At 37.0% G+C, this 16212-nt stretch overlaps 1 pseudogene; it reads right to left on the bottom strand.

Annotated features, from left to right (window-relative positions):
* LOC101037832 (aspartate aminotransferase, mitochondrial pseudogene) overlaps positions 1-15584 on the bottom strand; it is a 56024-nt pseudogene extending 40440 nt beyond the window's left edge.
* Positions 15585-16212: the final 628 nt, after the last annotated feature.

A 16212-nucleotide genomic window follows, 5' to 3' on the forward strand; every position in this document is an offset into this window, starting at 1 on the left:
ATGATTTGCTGCTGTAATCCACACATGATTGTACCCTTTGTTTCACCTTAAGCCAAAAGCAGCTCGAGCTAAATGCCAGGCTTCTCTGAGTTACAAATTTAGACTCTCCCCGAGATGCCTGCTCACATGGTGCATTAGCCTACTGCACTGGTTGATTAGCAGAGCTCTCTCAGAGTGGTATATTGACTCCCATGTGCACTTATCATTTATCATACTTATGTTCATTTTATTCTTATCCCAATAATGACAGCTTTCATGTAAAATTAAAGGAGAAAATAAGATTAATACCTACTTAGTACACCTTTAACACCATGCACAAAGACACTAGCTTCCGAATCAAACACAGGTCTTCTCTGAATTTGGATTTTATTATCAATATTATTGTTATTGCCCTCTTTCAAAAACGGCTTCAAGATAACTATTCATCGGTTCTTCAGGAATGGTCAAGACATAAAAGTGGCAGTAGGGGAAGGATCCAGGGAGAAAGAAGATCAAAAAGGTTACACAAATTTGTGTGTTCAGTGGCGAGTAGAGATCAATGCAGTGACAAATCAGCCCAGCCACCTAGTGTAAGACAATGCCCATTTTCAACCATAATCACTTGAGAATACATGGGAGATATGTATTTAGCTTTGGGATAGAATGATTTTGAAAGTCTGCTTTGGTATTAATATCCAAGAGTTTTGGCAAATTTGAATGAAATCCAACAAAGACAAAGGTTTTCTGATATGTTGCTCTAACTGTTTAGAAGCATCAGAATAGATAATACCTGATCGTGTACCTTTCCCCCTGAGGAAAAGTAAAATTAAAATTTTGTCCTGTGATTCCTCATCTGAAGCTGCAAACACACTTTTACATGTTCTGTCAGTTTCATGACATTTTGCCTTCTGAATAAGAATACAAAACAAAATGTTAAGCAGCTGCAGCAAGTACAGTGAGAAGGATACATGGATGTTTACTGGTGTTACACAGGGATGTCATTATGTCTACACTCACATCTAGCAATGGGTCCTGTTCCAAATGAAACTGAAAGGTTGTAGAACCAACTATTCAGTCCGTTCCAGCAGGGCACAGAATCTCCTGCACATAGCTTCTATAGAAACACAAGCAAAGTTTCTATAGAAATAAGATGACAAAAAGTGCTACTTAAAACTAACTTGAAACCTTTCCATTCTCAATGGTGAGACTTTTTTTTTTTTTTTTTTTTTTTTGAGACAGGATCTTGCTCTGTCACCCAGGCTGGAGTGCAGTGGTACAGTCACAGTTCACTGCACCTTCAACCTCCCAGGTCTAAACCATCCTACTGCCTCAGCCTCCCAAGTAGCTGGGACTTCAGGCAAGTGCCACTGTGCTAAGCTAATTTTTAAAAGTTGTTGTGGGATTGGGGTCTCTCAGGGTTACCCAGGTTGGTCCTGAGTTTCTGGGTTTAAACAGTTTACCCACATTAGCCTCCCAATGTGCTGGGATTACAGGCATGAACTGTTGCACACGCAAGTGATGAGACTTATTTGCAAATAACAATGCAAATCATAATACAAGGAAATGAGCAATCAAAACACAAACGGCATAGTCAAGAATGGTGTGGGAGACAGAGGAACACCAGCATCATTAGAAAACTAAGAAACCAACCAAAAATGAATAGAAAGATTATTTCTAGTTCCTTAGAGAGGACAACTCAAAAAACAAATGGCTATTAGAAGCCTAGTATATTCCTTTGACAATTGTATATGGTTATGCTTAATTTAATTTACAGTAAAGCATGTATAATTCTCATTTCAGAGTGGGTGATCAGATATTTCAACACTCTCTGTGGTGGTGTTTCTAATACCCTTCATTTGGAGCTGAGTTTCTTAATCTTAGCACTATCGATATTTTGGGCAAGACAATTCTGTGTTGTTGCATTGGTCCTGTGAGCTGTAGGATGTTTAACAGCATCTCAGACCACTACCTCCTATATGCCTGTACCAACCCCACAGTGTAGACAATAGAAATGTCTCCAGACTTTGCCAAATATCCTGGGAATGGGGAGATGTGGAGCTAAAAATTACTTCCATTGAGAATCACAGAGAGAGAGGGGATATCTTAACCTGTCTCATGCTAAAGTGAAGATTCTGGCCAACAGATTTAAAAGTTATCAAGAAGCATTATGGATAAACCCTTGCCAAGCTTTATTTTTTGATAGGTATGTTACATCTAAAAGGTAGGGATTGATCTTAGCTGAAAGAGGGGTTTATTCTAAGAAAGTTCTTTTTGCCTTCATGGAAAGGCTAACCTACAAAATGCAAGAAGCTAAGAAACCCATGCAAGGATTTCCAGATGCCTTTAGAGCTTGGCTCAAAGTTAAAATTCTTTCTCTTATTTTAGGAAGGGATGAGGCTTTTTTTCCCTGCCTCTCCTTTTGCTGCCAGTTCAGTACAAAGCCAATAGAAATAAATTATTTTCAACTGCTTACCTATATAAAGAGCACTTTTAAAACTCATTCACTAAGTATCCCAATTTGAATATTTTTAGTAATCCATGATCATGTATGATTGTATTATTGCTCAATATACATAAAAACAAATATTGTAAAGATATCTCTGAAGATACTAGCCATTTTAGAAGAGAGTTTATTAAATCGGCAGACAACACATTACCACTCTGGAGGCTGGAAATGTCATGTGATATCATCTCCAGCCACTAATACCATTTTTCAGCTCAAAATTGAAAACATTCTGCTGAACTTTCAAAATGCTTTGGCTTTAATAGTCACAGCAACAGAAGACTTTTTAAAAAATCAGAATTAAAGCCCTACTCAACTAAGTAACCAGGTGGGCAGACATTTACCCAAGTTATTTAAAACTCTTGATTTTTGAACATTACAAACATCTTATTCCAAACAAGTGATCACTCCAGTAGTGGTACTTGTAATTCGACGGTAATTTACAAAGATTTGTTTTTTCTTCTGATTGTGAAGGAGACAAGAAAAACATTGTTTTACAAATACATTTTATGGGGCAGGTGAGAAGTTGGCTGAAAGATTACACAAATTTTATGCACTTATAATTCCTTGAGGGATTATAATAGTAGTCTTAGAGAAGAATGGGTATAATTTATGTAATCATAGAGGAAAGTTTATATTTGCCTGGGAAGAGGTAAGGAAGGAACTAGCAGAAGACAAAGTGAAGGCAAATAATGAATAGGGGAAGCACCAAAAAGTTTGAAATGCCTGGAGTGCTGGGGAGATGTATGTGTATGCGGAGCGGACACTGTGTGTGTGCATTGGTGTCTCTGTGTGTGTGAGCTCTACACTTGGTAAGTATTCTGTTCATTGTACCCACCTATAACTTCAGAGACAGATCATGAAATGAATTTGTCGCTATAATATTTTTTCCACAACATTGGTAAGTTGTCAAGGAAGATAAAAATTTGTAGGCCTACATTCTGGCCAACCTATTAATCACCCAGCATAGAATTATTCTGCTACTATCAATAGTAAATTTAGTATATAGCTAGATCTTGTTAGATTCTCGTGTGGACCTGCAAGCTGAACTTTTGTAGTAAATATGTTTTTATCTGGGCTTTGAAAACAAGCAAAAATTAAAGGGTTTCATTTTGTTCTGTTGTGCTATATGGCCTAAATCTCCCCATATCGTTCTCATATTTAAAAATTAAGGCCTTAAAAACCGGAGTGTTAGTCCCATAAGAGTATTTCCTATATAGAAGTATCATAGACCATTAAGCATAATTCAGTAAAATAATTTCAGCAGAACTGGTTGGTGTGTTGATTGATAAAATTATTTATGATATAAACAGGTGGGGGGTGGTTCAATTCTAATAAACTACAGCGTAAGAATACCAACCGAGCAAAATAATTATTCCCCTAAAAAATGGGTTGTGCTCACATTGCATATTTTTGCCGTTCTCCATTGTCTTTGACGTTGGCCACTGCCGGAGGCAAGCGTGAGACAAGACAGACAAATGGTCTGATCCAGAATGGCAAATTCTATGTTTCCCTAATACAGTCTCCTGGAATGACAGCAGTTATGTATTTTTAAGTCCGCTCTTCCATTACGGCGATAAATGGTTATTTAAATACAGTCAGGTTCAAATTACACTAGTGGAAAATGCAGCAGGGAAAAGTATCAAAGACAAAGAACTTTTAAATAAATCTCATCTCTCCTCCCGCCATATGAAGTAATTTCTATGCCAGATGGCAGATGTTTATACTGGTACTTAAAAGAAGTAAAAATTAAATTGATCTCAAAAACTTAATTGTTTTTAGTTTTAAAATACCCTCAAATAAAGGGAGGTTGGTAGAGATTTTGTTTTAAATGATCTCAAAAACTATAGAACTTAATGTGCAAATTTAATTTGGAAAAATAGTTAACTCCTGGGTAACTTATTTTGAGTTCGTTATTGATTTTTTCATATTGTTTTTCAGGTAATTTTTTTTTAAATGTCATAAGTCACGTTTTTCTGGAAGCAATTGCTAAAATCTTCAGACGCTATATTTAAATGTATAATGATTCAATTAGCTCTTCAAAATTGGGCAGTGGATTAGGTACTTGAAATATTTTATCATATCTATACCAGTACAAGACATAACAATTACTCATCCATGGCTGCTCTCCTGTTATGGTGGGAAGCAACACAGCACAAATAACAGAAAGCCTTCTTCCCCAAACCAGCCATTGCCATGTGGGTAGCTCCTGTTTATCCAAACCAAATTGTTCAACTTACCAATGAGAAAGTTGTTCTCTCAAAGGCTCAGTATGGGGAAGAAAAATTTCATTATTGTGACATTGAAATTTATTGTTCAAAAAAAGCAAATTCACTCTAATTGGAATCTAGAGATTTTTCTTCTCTTTTCTGTAAATACGTAAACCCTGATCAAAAATAAATCCTGCTTTCTTGATCTAAATTGCAGGATGAAGTTTTCAGCAGATATTCTGGAAATCCCAACTGAAACATAGTTATTAGCTCAAATAAGTCTAGCAATCACTGAATTTTCTTGTGTGTGTGTATGTAGAAAATTCCCCAAACATTTGTTTTTGTACTACCAACAGTATAGCAATGACCAAATTGGAGAAAATAATATTTAAATGCAAAAACTATTGTGAAACTTATTCCAATTATAAGTCATAGACACTAGAATATGTATGATGGTTTTGAACTTCTATATTCTGAACAATCAATTCAACAATCTTCAATGAATACTTAGAATGAGTTCACTGTTATATAATGTATCTAAACATGATTTTCATGCAAACAGAAATATAAAACAATCTCTTTCCTTAATTTACTTACATTTGTGTGTGTGTATGTTAAGGCATAGAGGCATTTAGAAAAAAAATGCTTTCATTATTCAAGGCTACGTTGCACTTCATTTTTAGCTCTTTACAAAACCTAAAAAAATTGTTGTTAGATTTGTTTGAGCCAATTACAAATTGCATGGGCAAGAAAGGCAGCTTACTTACTCTGATAATCTGTGCAATTCTGACCTCATTTTACAGTAGCTTCTCTTACAGCGAAGACCACAGTCTCAGTGAATTTTGCCCATACTTAGCTTGAGAGCAGGCATCCTTAACAGATGGGTTCTCTGATTATCAATAGTCACATATGTCCTTAAGTCAGACCCAGCTGCTTCCCAGATTATTACAGTCCTACTAGAGGACAACCAGTGGGTCTATGGAATTCTAGAATGGCATCTATAGAATAGAGCATTATGGTGGGGCACAGTGGCTCACGTCTGTAATTCCAGCACTTTGGGAGGCCGGCGGTGGGGGGATCACCTGAGGTCAGGACTTCAAGATCAGTCTGGTCAACAAGGCGAAACCCTGTCTCTACTGAAAATACAAAAAAGAATTAGCTGGGTGTGATGGCACATGCCTGTAGTCCTAGCGACTTGGGAGGCTGAGGCAGGAGAATCACTTGAACCCCAGAGGCAGAGGTTGCAGTGAGCCGAGATCACATCACTGCACTCCAGCCTGGGCAACAGAGTGAAACTCTGTCTCAAAAACAAAACAAAACAAAACAAAAACAGAGCATTACTCATGTTATGTTATTTATAGTGCTAGCCAAGCTGCAGTAACAAAGATATCACGGAATGCAATGTCATTCAAATAAAATGGAACTCTATTTCTCTCACATTTAGCAGTGCAAGAATAGGTGGGAGATTCAAACACATAAGTAACTTTGTTCCATCTAAATTCCATCTACCTCATTTTTTCTACCATCCCCTAGGAGTTTCTCATCTACTGCGGGTGAAGTTGGATCATCACTACCCCTGAAAAGGTGAAAGAAGTAGAGACAGCAGTGTCATTGTTAAAGGAATAACTGGACACAGGCCAGATTATCTAGCTGCTAGGGAGATGGAGAAGCATAGTCCCTAGCTAGACAGCCATGTGCCCAAACATCAGAGGGTGGAGATGGAGCTTTTATTCCTAAAAGAAGGGGTGAATAAATACTCGGGGGCAATTAGCAGTCTTGCCTTAAGCATTTAATAAATAATTTGATTAATCTATCCTAAAACAAATATTTCCTGAGTGCCTAATTTGTATACAGCACTCCATCAGGCCCCACCAGGATTTAAAATATATAAAAGTTTTTACCCACAAGCAACACTCCATATTTTAATGAAATCATCTATATGCACTCAAGACCGCCAATGATAATATTAATAATAACGTTGATCATAATGTACTACATTTGGTATTAACTGAGTCATGTGGAAGATACAGGAGTACTCAGTATCATTTGTTGATAGGAAGATTGGAGGAGACAGCAGCCGTTCTTTTGCTCATTCTTTTTTTTTGCACATTTCATCCAATAACAATGAGACCTGACACAAATGAAGTGATTTCAGCTTTCAGATCATAAAAAGCATAATTTCTATCGTTGAAAAATTTTATAGATACCTGTGAATTTGCATATGTATATACATCTATATAACTGACAAACAGCATGCTTATTTGTATTCATTTTGACCTAGATATTATGCCGATACCTTTTAGTTAAACAGCATTCGTTCTTATTGTTAGAGAGGTTGAATCAATCAACTGCATTCTTTAATGATGGAAGCAGATGGAAATAGAATGAGCTTCTGAATCTTCCTCAAGGGCATTGTAGAGGATGCTGCACCCTTAACTGAAAATTGCTCAGTTTTGCAATAGAGTTGGCCAATGTAGACATAGTCTTATATTTTTCCTAATTTTGAATTAATACTCTAGAAACCAGCAGCTGACAATGAGCCTGAACAGTTGGTTTCACACCTGAGGCCTCTTTTAAAAGACCGTTCTCATCACAGTCAAACAACAGGAGGATATATTAGAGGGGGAAACGAGTGCATTTTCTCTAAGACTACTTAAGTAGGAGTTTCTCTTCAGCTAATTAAGATTCAATTCTACTTCGGAAACTAACGTCTGAAGCAGACACTGTTTGGGAATTATTAATATGTGAAAGCAAAAGGTTCCAGAGCACTTGAAATGGTGTTGTTGCCTGGTGGATGCTCCTTAAAAGTGCTTGTTGAAAATAATTAAGTAAAGTCGTATTTTAAACACCAAATCAAAGTTCAAGGTGAATGATTATGGTATATAAAATTATTAATGAGATCTATGAACTTATTAAAAGTGGAATAAGCAACACATTTGACTATTGAAAACAAACCTGAAACTCTTACTATTACGTTTGTGAGCTCTTAGAATTCTTAGATGTCTGGGGGAAACACTGAAATCTGTCTAGTTTTATTTTATTCAGATTAAGTTCTGTATAATATGAGTCATAGTTCCATTTTAAAAGGAAAAATATTTGGATATACATGTTAAACTTACATATTGAATGTGATGGCTCATGTAATCTAATTCAAATAAATCAGCTGGTCTAAACCAGAAAATGCTAATATAGCATGGCGTAACCTATTTTTGCTTGGCAATTTCAGTAAGCACTCACAAGTTGTCCAAGTTTGTACTCTGACTTTTGCATAATAAATTGTTACATGTATAAGCAGTACAACAGAAGGCACCATCTTTTCTTTCATGCAATGCATCTTTCACACAACCTTGAAGGTGACTGACCTTCTAGTGAGAAACACACTGTATGAGGTTTGTGATTGCTGAAAGCTCGTAGATTTGTGTTTCATATCACGTGACAACTTAATTTTTTTTTTTAAATAAGAAAACACTTTTGGGGCTGCTTCCTGTCTTTTTACTTTAATAGCAGACATAGGCATCCACCAAAGCCATCTGCCACCTGCTGTGAAGATTCAGGGTCAGACTGCTGTTTATAAGTTGCGTATAACTGGGATTATCGGTGGAGGGAAGGGAGTGATAGTTATCAGTGCAACAAAATTGTGGAAAATGTGAAATCTTTAAGGAAAATAAGAGAGGAAATTCCAAAATGTTTCAGGTTTGGGGCCATGCTTTTTAGTGTCTGACACAAAGGAAAAAGTGTGTTAAAAGAAAGAAAAATAGAGAATTAAGTATTTAACCCTTGCTTTATTTTTGCTATTGGTTTTCATCCCAAGGAAAAACACATCTCATTGGGATTCTTGTAGATTTCTGCAGTTTCTCATTTTGTCTCATGCCAATATAAACAATACCCTTTACCTTACCTATCCAAGATCATCACTCCTTTTTCAAGTGGCTCATATTGAATGGCCTCAAAAAGGTAGTCTTTTCTTCTGCAGTGTGGTGTCAACACTTCCTTTAAATCAGGGTTTTAAATCTAAGATTAGATTACAAAAGGAAGCTGTGTTAGCATCTCTGTCGTGGCCACGTTTCAGTAATGCTATTCTATGAAAAAGTGTCCTATCGAAGTTCAGTTGTATATAGTAGAGTCCTTCACTTTACATGAGAATTATTAGGGTTGACCTCATCAGCTATTTAAAATTTTCAGAATCCTGGGAGAGGGATGGTGAGGCAAAGATCTGGAATCTTTCACAAATCACAAATCTCTTTCTTCTCTTTCCAGGGCGCAAAGTTACACTATGCTTGCCAGCCTCCTTCCAGGTTCAATACAGCCATGGGACTACTTGCCAACGAATATAAGCAGAAATCAGAAATGATGTGTCTTTTAAAAAATCTTATGACTGTAGTAATCAGTTTATTACACAGATTAATTTTCTTGAATGAACCACCATTTAGGTCTTTACAATACACAAGTATTTCCATTAAGTGAATTTTAATTCTTACATCCAGATAAGCCTCAGCAGTCTAAAACATAAGGAAAATAAGAGTTATTAGCTACATATTAACTGAGAACCTGGCATACAGAGGAAAAGAGGCAAAAGGACAAGGGTTGAAGGGGCAAGGGAAGATGTAAACGAGTTGGGAACAAAACTTCAATACTTTATACACTAATATCTCCAACCATGTAAATTAGCAGTACCCAAGTGTTTTGGCACCAGGGACCACTTCCATGGAAGACAATTTTTCCACAGATTGGGGCAGGGGAAAAAGAAGGATGATTTGGGGGCGATTCAAACGCATTATGTTTATTGTGCCCTTGATTTCTAATTTTATTTCTATTATTATTACATACACGCCATAATGTAGAATTAGTGAGAGCCCTGAGCTTGCTTTCCTACAACTAGACAGTCCCATCTGGGGGTGATAGGAGACAGTGACACCTTATCAGGCATTAGATTATTATAAAGAATGTGCAACCTAGATCCCTCACACACAGAGTTTACAACAGAGTTGGCTCCTATGAGCATCTAATGCTGCAGCTGCTTTGACAGGAGGTGGAGCTCAGGTGGCAATGCTCACCCAAGACCTTTCCCTCCTACTGTGCGATCCAGTTCCTAATAGGCCAAGGACCAGTGCCGGTCAGCTGCCCAGGAGTTGGCGACCCCTGATTTCAATGTTAACCAGTTAAACCTAGGCCTTCAAATACAGGATGTGGCTAGAGTTGAATCTGATTGGTCCTACTTTCCCGTAAAATGTAGGTTCGTCAGAATTAAATGTATATAGAAATAGCTCCATATTCTTCACCTTGCTTTTCAGAACTGTTTAGAGTTCAAAAGGATTTGGTCAAAAATTATCTCCCACAGATCGATAGAGTTTTCCTTCCCTGTGCAAGCACAGACCATACCACCACCCTCCTTTTGCCATTACCCAAATTTAAATCAACAAAGGAAGCCTTTAGTCACACACCTACGTTACATCTGGAGAACTGGCTGGTCACGCACACTTCTCTTCTCAGAGGCAATGTTGGTATAGGAGTACGGTATTTCTAGTTTGTTGTTCCCAGTATAAACAACACAGAGTACTGCTGTGTCAGGTAGATATGTGTGCACAGCGGGAAATGAGGCATGAGCTCATAGAAAGCAGTCAGATGGGAATCAAAAGGGCTTTGTTTTTCAGAGTTTCCCTAGCTCTATATGTAAAAGTTATTGAAAAATTTATTTAAGCTTGTTCACATACATTGCAAAGGACTATGAAGCCCTAGGATGGAAGGATCTCAGTTATCAGAATAATGACATATAGCCTTGTGCCAATCAGGAACATTGAGCTGACTGTCACTTGAACAGGAAACATATGACTATTATGTTAAGGCACTGAAACTGTGATGTTGTTGGTTACAGTAATATAGGTGAGTACCTTTGCATAGGAATCCAGGGACTACTATATGGTTCTGAAAGGTTATTTTGCTTTATTCTGTGGTCTTAACAATTAGTAGCTTGTTGATTGAAAGCAACACTTGCCTTTTGGCAAAACACACACAGCCCATGGCTAATTATGTATTATAGGCTCTTAGAATTAAATTTTTCAATCATGTTATTATCTGAAAATAAATCACAGTGAGAGTAAAAGAAATCATTCTTTCACCAGAAAAACTACCCATTCCTTTCAAAGGAAGAAAAATAACAGAAATTTTTTCCCTAGTTGCTACCAGCCAGAGAAAAGAAAGATGAAGCTTGGAACTTTTGCCATCTACAGCATTAGATAATATGAAGGTGGGGGGAATGTAATGAGAGAAATGTTACTTGGTGTTCCTACTGCATCCAGTGGTTCATAATAACTACTGTTGACCATTCACTATGTGCCAGGATCTAATAAAAAGAATATTTTATATAAACTATTTTACATAATTCTCATGACATTTAGTCTGTGTATACCCACTTCACAGTTGAAGTATAACAGTCAAGTAACAGGCTCACATCCCCATAGCCAACGAGTAATGAAGCTGTCATTCGAACCCAGGCAGACCGAGTCCAGACGTGCTTCCTAATGACCACGCCCTGTATCCTCCACAGATGAGGACCTGACAGCCAGTCATCTGCATCATGACTTCCTATCACCAGAGAGAAGACACTTTGAAATTCAAAAAAGTATTGAACATAAAAAATAATCTTTCTTTCAAATATTTGTGGCAGTTATTGACAAAGAGGCAGAAGCAAAGAGGAACTGTGCTTAGACAACAACATAGGCTTTTTAGTGAGTGTGTTGTGCCCGATTCTCACACTACACAAGGTAGAAAATATGGAAGCAAATGTGAAGGCTCAATATTTATACAGATCAGAGGACCAAAGAAGGATCTACGTTTAAGAGCAAAATATATGTTTCTGCTTAAAAAAGGAACTCTGCCTCACTTACTTGGTTTTTTTCTTCTTTTCTTCAACTTTTATTGTAAGTTATGGGGTTCATGTGCCAGATGTGCAGGCTTGCTGCAGAGGTGAATGTGTGCCATGGTGGTTTACTGCACAGATCATCTCATCACCTTGGTATTAAGCCCAGCATCCATTAGCCGTTCTTCCAGATGTCCTCCTTTCCCCGACCCCCAGAGCATACACTACCTCACAATAAATGTTCTCCATCAGTCTTTTAAAAATTATTGCCAATCTCTTTCTCTTAAAAAAAAAAAAAGTGAAGCTGGAAATGGTGGCACACATCTGTAATCCTAGCTACCTGGAAGGCTGAGGCAGGAGGATGGCTTGAGCCCGGGAGTTTGAGTCTGCAGTGAGCTTAGCCATAATAGCATCACTGCAGTCTAGGTTGACGGAGCAAATCCCATCTCTAAAAAAAGAAAACTGGGTGTTGGGGTAAGGTAAGGGGAGAGGTAAGCAGCATTAGTCTCTTAATTTTCTGCCTTTCCTTTTGTTTAGTTTTTTTTTAAGAAACAACATAACATTAAAAAAATAGTTTGGCAAGTAAAAATGAAGTGTTGCTGACCTACCCTTTAAGCTTTAAATAAGAAGACCTTTCAGGGAAGAGAGCAAAGTGTGGGGGAAGACAAGACAGATATGTCAGTCTATAGCGGGTATATCAGATTTGCCAAAGTTATCAGTCACAAAGGAAGTGAAAGAGTAGCAAAGCTTTACCATAAGAGGAATAAAATCTCATTACGCTTTCCTAAAATGTAGTAGAAACAACGGCAAATCTGTAGCTGGAAGAGCTGAGTATTATTTCTAGTTTATAGTTACCCATCAGGTGATCTTGGGAAAGTTACCACTTTCCTTTTCTTTGCGTCTCAGTTTTCTACATGATAGAAAGATGATGCTTACCCTGTACTAAATGAAAATCAAATCAAGATAAGATAAATAACAATCAATCTGAATCTGCATCTAGAACAACTTTTGCCAGGATTCTTTCCATTATCTCAGCAAATAATGTGATTTAAGAATTTTTGTAGTTTGTACTTTCAACAAAGCTTTTTTTCCTAGTTTTTCTTTGGGTAAAGTACATCTTTTAATGAAACCTAATATTAATGCATTTATACATTCTAAAAAGATGGGCTTCATAAAACCTTCATAAAACCTTATAACAGATTTCATTGATGTAGTATTTATTTTATGTACTTGTCTGTATTACACAAGAAGTAAATGCTGTATTCCGTAGATTATATTAATGGATCAAGAACTGGAAGGTCTCTCTGAACTTATTGTAACCTTATAGAAGTGACCTTTGTACTCAAACTTTCTCATCTGTTTAAAGATAGTATATTCACCCTGCTCCTCCAAGAAGGTTGGTTGGAAGTTTAAAAATTTAACTGATGCAAAATGCTTGCAAAAGCTCCAAAAACCTAGGAAATTAAACATATTCATATCTACATATGTAGATACAGTATCCCAATTTTCTGAAAACGTACTTTTAATAATGAAATAGTATCTAAAGTGAGATGGGGAGCAAATTAACATAAAGTGTGTGATTGCTGGTAACAGGTTTTTTTTTCCAGCTGTTCACATCCATGTCCTTAGAGTCAGATTATCTGTGGGTGATGAGACCTTGGGAAAAGAGGCTTATCATATATCGTCAAATCACATGAAACAAGGAATATCCAGAATTCGGTGTAATATTTTATTGTTAGAAATAGCTGTTGCAAGCCAACTAATCACCCTGGTAAACCAAGTAAGATTAAAAGGTGTTTGGGGATAATATATGATAAAAGGGGTAAGGGTTCCTTTAAGGTCATAACTACCAAAAACAGCCAATTGTTTTGGGCAGTTGCTCTGGGCACAGGTTGTTTCAATTATTCTGTCAACATTCCTGTGAGATAATTGAGACATGTGTTAATATTCTGTTTTTGCTAATAATTGGAAAGCAAGAAAAGCACATGGGTTTTTCCAGGAGAGTTGAAATGTTTTTTCTCATGGGTTCAAACCCTTCTCATGCTTATATAGAAACAGAATATCTTACCCAAATAATCTATTTTTCTAGAGAGTTTTTATATTGTTGGTGTCAAGATAAAATATTGACTGGAAAATAAATTGACATACTTTAAAACATCAAAGAGTCATGAAGGCTCTTTGGCAGGCAAGCGTTAGCATAAGAAGTGCTTGGAAAACCATTCTGGTTGAACATCTGATAAACTGTTTGGAATGATCTACCTTAGTTCAGTCTGACAAAATCTAGAAGAGAAGTAATATAAAATAATCATATGAGCTGACTGCAGAAAAATAATTAATTTAAATCCCTTTAGTGTTCAGGGTATCCACGGATTAATAATAATTTGCATCTTTAATGCCATAAGTAACCTAGGCAACCTGAGTCTGAACAAGGTCAATGATACTATGATGTGCTTTTTTTTTTTCCTATGGGCACTCTTTTCCAACATTTCAGTGTATTAAAATAACCTATTACCCTCTTAACTCTGGTTGTCTCCAAAGCACTCTACTCTATAGCCTTTGTTGCTTTTTTCTATTGCTTTATCACTTCTATTTTGTTTCATTCTTAATGTGCTCAACATCACTTCACTCATTTATTCTACATCTTCCTCTGGATCGTCTCCTAAGCCTTTCCTACTCTGCAAGAAGTTCAAATAATTACTAATACCATATGATTTAAGAGACACACAGAAAGCTTCTTGCTTTATAGTACCTCCTTTAACAACCTGCTATAAAGCCTGAAGTTACCATTTAAGAGTATTTTGTTAAGGTTAAGGGACTGCATCACCTGACATCTATTAAAGCATACATGCCCTTATGAGGGTTCATTCATTTAATCGTCTACTCAGTAAATACCTGTTTTTAAAAACAAGGCAATTCTACTACAGCCTCAATTTAGATGTAACATTGTAGCAATGTTGGAGCATGGAGAATGGGTTTGAAGTTATTAAACTGGAGGTGATCAAAACCACCACCAAGAATATAAATTTTTTTTTTTAAAAAAGGCGACCTGAATTAGATGCCCACACGAAAGGCCTAGGCAGGCTCAAGCAGAGTGGGAACGCTACACCAAGGAAGATGCCTGGTAAGAACAGAGACCATTTGTAGGGAAACAGAAATTTTAAAAAGAAGGTAAGGGGATGTAAGAGACTAGTTAGCAGCTTCCCATCTTGTGGAGATCCATCTGTGTTTTGGATAGCGCACCTCATCTTAGCCTTCCATGAATTCTGACCCTCGCACCAGCCACAAGTCTTCAAGTGCTCTTTCCATTCCCTTTCCCGATTCCTCCAGGAAAAAAATCTATATGCTATGCTCTCCATTCATCGCTACATTGAATGATAATAGCTAAAGTGGACATTTAGGTTTTCATTCAAACATTGCACTGCCACACTGTCAAAAAGACACCAAGGCTATCCAAGGCTATCCAGATATATGACGCCCTAAGAACAGCTAACCTTTGTTGAGACCTCCTTCTGTGCCAGGCCTTATACTAAATTTCCTACATGGACTGTAGTATTTAATCCCCACACCAGTCCTGTAAGAGGATGTTCTATTGTTCTTATACCACTGAGGAAAGTGAGGCATAGAGAGATTAAGTAACATTTCTAATCTATTAACTTTCTGTTTCTACAATACAGAGGGTTTTACAATGTAACATTCAGATTCCTAAAATATGCCTTTTCCACATCTCTCTGTGGTTCATTATTCCTCTTTTAGGTCATTTAAGCGAAGTCCCCATGTGAGGCTTCCCCTTAAGGAGAGACACATAACCCCGGCCATATGCAAAGTTAAATTCCAGCTGGGCTTTTATATATCAAGGTCATGAGGGCAAAAGATGTGGTTGAGCAGCTGAGTTCCAGAGTTTTTCTGTGTGATAGTCTAGTAAAAACCTGCAGCATATTCTGTATCAAGATAAGATTTTCTACCTTACACCCTGGCGCTTGATCTGACATTCGGTTCCCACCTCTTGGTCATTCTCCACCCCAGTTGAACTAGACATTGTTACTCAGCAAGGAAGGTCCAGAAACAAACTTTGTCTATGTGTAATATGATTAAATTAATTCTTAAATAATAAAAGGCTTCAGGATCCATGACCTATGACCTGGATCACTTAAAGGAGACTAGGTCTGTAACACAGGCTAACCAAAGGGAGAGAGGAAGCAATGTTTACCTCTACTGATTAGGGTAATAAACATGGAATAGAAAGCTTTTTGATCCCCTTTTCTTCCTCATTCACCACATTGTACCAAGTTAAAGAATTCCATGCAGTAGGTCATTTAGAGACTTCAAAGCTCATGGGATAAGCAGCAAGTTTCTTCGGTGATGATATTATTATCCCTGCACTTCTTGAGATTTTAAATTGACAGGAGGTTGGGAATCTTCAGAAGTTTACTATCCTTCATTCCAGTAGGAAGTACAAAGGAAGTGAATGGAAGAAGCAAATAATAATTGATTAAATTTAGAAAAATAAACCGAATGATTTCTTTAATCAACTTCAAAATGGACAAATCTTATTCCCAATGCCTCGTTTATCATAAAGTTTTAAGGGACTTTTATCGTTTTAAGCATTTCCTAATTTGATGATAATAAGTAGGCCAAAGTTGCTAAGAAGGCTCAGTAGTGCCTTG

This window comes from Saimiri boliviensis, chromosome 7 (assembly GCF_048565385.1).
Source record: "Saimiri boliviensis isolate mSaiBol1 chromosome 7, mSaiBol1.pri, whole genome shotgun sequence".
Classification (NCBI taxonomy): domain Eukaryota; kingdom Metazoa; phylum Chordata; class Mammalia; order Primates; family Cebidae; genus Saimiri; species Saimiri boliviensis.